The sequence below is a fragment of the Dendrobates tinctorius genome, unplaced genomic scaffold (genome assembly GCF_039654945.1).
Source record: "Dendrobates tinctorius isolate UK_male_01 unplaced genomic scaffold, ASM3965494v1 ptg000011l, whole genome shotgun sequence".
NCBI classification, from domain to species: Eukaryota; Metazoa; Chordata; class Amphibia; order Anura; family Dendrobatidae; genus Dendrobates; species Dendrobates tinctorius.
The window spans coordinates 70,793,181-70,799,645 of NW_027361679.1; positions in this window are offsets into that span (position 1 = coordinate 70,793,181).

A 6,465-nucleotide genomic window follows, 5' to 3' on the forward strand; every position below is an offset into this window, starting at 1 on the left:
ATGATTCAGACTTGAGATGGTTACAGATTGAGTACACCTGGGCACAGGCCCACTCCCCTAAACAATTCATAGACTCCCTGCTCCTAACCCCTTCGCCCCCCCGGCGATCTTCTACCCACCACAGCAGCTCTAAAGAAAGCTTGGTCCTTATGGAGCAAGCCAGTGTCACAGGCTCTAGGTCCCAGCCTTCCCCTTAGATCGCTGGAAGCCTTCATTCCGAATTTGAATCTTGCCGCCTGGACACGTGGAGGTCCAATTACCCTAGCAGATCTCTATAGAGAAGGCGTCCTACTCCCGTACTCAGAAATGTGTGTTAAATTTAACCTCCCCCGACACAGTTTATTCCAGTTTTTTCAAATACGTCACTTCCTTCAGTCCGCTCCTCACCTACCGGTTCCCACAACAGCCGACCACGCTGCAATTAAAAAATTCTTTCAAAATAGCAAAATCAAAGGCCTTTCATACATCCATAACCTGCTAAACTCCCCGGAACCGGACAAACAATTGCCGTATATGCTCAAATGGGAAAAAGATCTAGCCTCTCAGCTTCCGTCGCAAGAATGGTTCGCGGCCTCAAAATGGATCCACAAATTCTCTTCATGTCTCAATCACATAGAGCAATTAAAAAAGGTTCATCTGCGGTGGTACAACTCCCCTACTAAACTGGCTTCTTTTTCCCCACATATGTCACCTTTGTGCTGGAGGGGATGCAACCACAGGGGCACCTTGTGTCATATGTGGTGGTTTTGCCCTAAGTTATCTAACTTCTGGCAGGAGGTGTTCAATCTAATCCATGAGGTTACTAGTCTCCGTCTTTCCCCAAACCCAACCTTAGCGGTGCTACACATTGGCCTAGATGGGATCCCGGATCTTTTAAAAAATATCATTTCTCACATTCTCATAGCCGGCAGGTACTGTGTGGCATACAAGTGGAGGTCGGTGAGCCCCCCTACAAAAACAGAACTAATTGAGAGGACCAACCTACACTGGCTATACGAAACCAACTTGACCCCCAATCTAGAGAAGAGAACGGTGAGACTTAAACAATGGCATCTGTGGGCCACTTCCCTTTATGCAACGGCCCTCCCCCAGATACAGACACCTACACCATAAATAAATTGATTGTGCCTAAGAATGCCATGCATGTAGAGCTGCTTCCCCTTCCCCCTCCCCCCTCTCCCCGCTTCTATGTTCAAGTTGTTGTTGGAAGGGGTATTTAATGTCCCAGATTGATATTCTAATAATGGCTCGAGGTTATTCCACCTCTTGCTACTCATTGCTCCTGTTCTTGATGTTTTTGTATGAGAAGTTTGTATTTTTTCTGAAAACTCAATAAAAACCTTTATGATAAAAAAAAAAAAATACCGGCAGAGATTAATGGTATAGCCACTGTACGTTGAGGCATCGTACCGGGGGGGACAGAGGAGGCATACAGGATTGCGTTCTGGACAGCCTCAGTAAGCACTTGTTGGGACCTAGAAATATTGATAGGGTCATATCGTGGTCCCACTGCATGTATTACATATTGACACGGCAGCTGTCCTGCTCTGGTTGCTGCAACCTGTCCTGTTTCTACCTGGCCATACATTTGTATATATGAATCAGATTCTTCCTGTATCATGGGTCCGCCTTTCTGTGAAATTTTTGCGGCCAGTCCTCCAGCATGGCGGAGTTGAATATTTGCGGCATTTACTATGGCCCCAACATGCTGCTTCGTGAGATCGCCTGTCCATATCCTAAAGAGCACATCATGACGGTGGGGTCTAAGAATAATATTGGAATACATTTCCTGGAAATCTTCTATCTCCTCTGAGCATCCTGTCTCTGACCTGGTAACTAAAATAGGAGGGGGTGGATCTTCATAACCACTAGCAATATTAAGCATAACAGGGACTGAGGCTGCCGGTGGATGATAATAGGTACCGTCAGCGTTCAACAAAGGAAAAATGGGGGCTGTTATTCCCGGTCTCCTTGTACCACAATTATAACAGACCTCTCTCCACTGAGGATTAGTAACTCCGCATACAGCACAGGACCACCCGGCAGGATCATAGGGTGGGGGCGTACTGAGTTTCGGTAGTCCAGGATATATTGGTGCCCTGGGGTTAAGGGGCACAGAGCTTACAGTCGGGAGGAGAGGCTTGATTTCCTGGGGAGGGACCTTATCATCTAGCAAGGAAACTTCTTGTTTCAAATCATTCTTAACTATTTGTCTGCCTGACACATTAGTCTCGATATCGGTTTCTTCTTTTATCACATTCTCAATTCTTTCCTGTACCACAACACTTCCAGTCTTTTTCACAGTGGTAGACAATTTTCCTTTTTCCACATAGCAATAAAAATAATCAGAATTCACTTGCTGTTCAATTTCCACATAACCTTCATTATACAATTCATGTGCCAAGCCACGGAATTCCTCAGCACCTTTAAGCAATCCATCATCAGTCAACCTCCCTTTATTCTTTTTAACTCCTTCGTCCCATAGCATAGGCTGTAGCCTCCCGCCCTTAGGAAATCCCAGAATCGAAAATATTTTTACTGCATTCCTGACAGATTTCTTTCCTCGTCTTTGAATCATAAGACTAACAGTATCTGATCCTTCACACAATTCCAAACTTTTCTTTTTCTTCCACAGAAACATAATTCTCTCCTTTAGAGCTAAATATCCTTACTTCAGTTGTGCACAGATCTGGAGCGGCCGTACAGTCTGTTCCACAGGGTCAATCCCCCTCTGGGATTGCCCAAAATTCGCGGTACTCAGTGAAAGGAGGAGGGCGTCTCAGACTATCCCTCCGGACACCTCTGGTTTATATATATCTTTCTATATATACCTGAGTTACGTATCCTACCCAGTCTTCGATCACATCACCACGCCTGATTACTAACCATGATCAGGACATCAGGATATTTTGACTATAAAGAGAGTCACAATCACTGGTCAATCCGGGGTGTCCGTCCCTTATGAGGTATGGTTCGAGCACTGGGCCCCCAACGGGACTGCACCTCTATATAATTCCACCCAAGAATCACCCCACCACGGGGACAAACCTCAGATCCTCTTTGCAGCAACAAGCACAGGAAAACCACACCAACGGTCAGTCTGAACAGTATAACTGCCAACTTACCGTGGTTGTTGTAGGGGATGATCAGTCCCAATTTTCCAGCACCTGTGTCCGCTCTGAGGATCCTTTGTCTTGTTGTCCTCTGGGGGCAGAGGCGTCCCTATTCGGGGGCCCCACATTGGGCGGCCAGCTGTCGGGGTAGCTATTTAGGGAGGCCTAAATTAACCCTTAACGGTTGAGCCAGTGATGTCCAAATTAATCCACAGAGTTTTGCTAGCAACTCAAATGACCACACGGAGACGGGGGTCTCTGTACGGGAGGATCGAGACAGATCACCAAGCCCCTTTATTTTAGTCACTTCTTTTATAACATTTTGCTTAATTATGCGAAGTTCTCAACTACCAATAACATCATTTCACTTTATAAGCCAATAATATTGCAAGAAAACCGGAAACTACATATATGTCCGTATCCAAATAGCATAGAAAGCAATATAATGACATATTCTTCAGAGTTTTACACCACCGCCTCCCTTATCTTGCACCTGATGGGAACAGTCTGGTTTCATGACAGCCCATGCCAATTACAAAAATTTATCTTAAAGCAACAAAAACGGAGAAACGAAACCCTCAGGAAATGGACAAAACGAAACTTCAGCTCTGATTTTAGTTTTAACCCTTCACACTCCTGCATGAGGAGGTGGGAGGCACGGATGACTTTGCCTGCCAGGTTCTATTCACAGCCGGCAGGTATCATCCACCTATCCTAGTCATTTAGACAGGATGTGTGAATGGTACCTGCCCGCTGTTCACATGTCCTGACTGGCACCAGTAGGAACAATCTCTTCAGCTTCTCTCATAATTGGAAGTGAAAGGCACCAGAGAATCCCTTTAAATTGGTTGTTTACCAACAGTGTATAATAATATCACTAAAAATGGGAGCTGAATCCAACTTTTTTAAGGCTTCATTTACGCAGGGCTGTTCTATTTCATTTTTTCTGCCTTGCAAAAAACACACCATAATATTCATGCTTTTTACAGTAAAAGAAGAAAAAGAACACTCCAGCAATATATGATAAATCAATATATTATATATAGTTTCATAAATTAGCAATGTGTTCCTTTAAGGTTGGATGGCAGACCATCCGGTATCAATAAAACAAGGGGAAATTACCAAGTGATGTACATGAACCACAATTGATGAATGTGTGTGTGTGAAAAATTAATAAAGACCAAAGAAAATATAACAAAAATAATATTTATTATAGATTCTGGCACAATATACAACTGCAATAGATAAAAAACATGTAAAAATGTAATATAATATGACAAAAGGAACCCGTAGATGTATTAATACTCAGGTAGCATATTATATTGATTTCACCACTGTACAAAAAAGTTTTTTGTAGGATATAAATCCAGCATATATAATATAGTCCCCGAATAAAGCAGCAAAAAAAAGTGTGTATGTAAGTGCATAAAAATAGTGAAGTGATAACTGACGAAGGAGTTCTTCCGAAACGCGCGTCGGGGCGCGTTATATTGGCAACCCGCTTTCACCACTGTCCTCTATTCAGCTCACTGGGTAATATATCATGCTTTATTAGGCTACATGCATTTACTTTTGGGCGTTAGACACTCTGTGCATTGCACAATGTTAGAGATTGTAATCCTGTGCTGGCCCATTTTTACTACATAGCGCTACATGGCAATTTATTCTATCATACCAGGTTATATGTCTTGCCATTAAGCACTAGTTATTGCACAGTGTTTTACATAAGTTTTTTCTTGTGCTGGCCCATTCTTTATATATAGTGCCGTATGGCAGTTTATTTCAGTATATTGGGTCATATGCCTTCTGTGCCATAAGAGCGCTGGATCTTTCTCTCATTGTGCATATGGTGCGCTAGATTTTTGTCTATATAAGCGCTTCTCTAATTGCAGATTGTATTTCTGTGTTGACCCTTTTCTGCTATGTAGCGCTGTATGGTAATTCATTTTATTATATTAGGTCATATATCTTGCCATTGAGTGCTAGACACATTTTTGTTATACACTATTTTTCTGTGCTGGCTCATTATTGCCAGATAGCGCTACATGGCAGTTTATCTTATTATATTGGGTCATATGCTTTTTGTATTCTAGAAGCGTTGGACATTTTGCTCATTGTATAGCATTTTATATAGTGTCTAAATTGTATACATAAGCGCTCCCCCATATATTGCATATTCCAGTACTCCTTTTGTGAGTTTAGTACCTTTCACCCTATCATCCCAGCAGCTATTTTTTCACAATTTTGTGTTTATTCACTTCCCTTTTTTTTTTTTTTTTCAACATATATAATTGTTTTTTACACACTTCATTGTCACTTTTTTCTTTTTTGTGAACTACATTACAAACTTTGGTATAGTGATTTATATTTGACAACTTTATTATTGTATTTTATCACTTCACTATTTTTATGCACTTACATACACACTTTTTTTGCTGCTTTATTCGGGGACTATATTATATATGCTGGATTTATATCCTACAAAAACTTTTTTGTACAGTGGTGAAATCAATATAATAATCTACCTGAGTATTAATACATCTATGGGTTCCTTTTGTCATATTATATAACATTTTTACATGTTTTTTATCTATTGCAGTTGTATATTGTGCCAGAATCTATAATAAATATTATTTTTGTTATATTTTCTTTGGTCTTTATTAATTTTTCACACACACACATTCATCAATTGTGGTTCATGTACATCACTTGGTAATTTCCCCTTGTTTTATGCTTTTTACAGTGCAAATCTTGACACTTTTTTTTTTTCTATAGAGACACCACTTGGATAAATGTATGAAAAACAACACACCTACAGCAGGCTTCATTCAGGAAAGAAAACACAAGGTACCTCCAAAACACAGCACAAAAAACACCAAATGCCACAAAAAAACCCACAATGGCACCAATTCATTAAGACTGGCATTTTCAACACCAATCTTAATAGTTGTAATGCTGGACTAAGGTGCATCTAATTCATTAAGAGGTGCACACCACTTAATGAATTCTATGCATCCTACAACTGATAACACAAAGACCCATGTATCTTAGAACTGCAACTGTGGAGAAACGGGGTCAGTGGGTGCTCTCATACCACTGAACACCCACTCTATCTCCCCGTGGGCAATACACTACACAAACAACACGGGGTTAGGGTAAAACAGTGGGCAATACTTTATTGAACCACAACAGCCAATAGCAAAGAGAACAATTCCAGCAAATACCTCCAACATGGTGCACATGACAGGGTCTTACCCTTCTGCCTCGCCAGGATAATGGTAGATGTTACGTCAGAGCTCCCAGGGTCGCTATTCCACCTGTAATACACACAGAGAGATATCGACAAGCATAG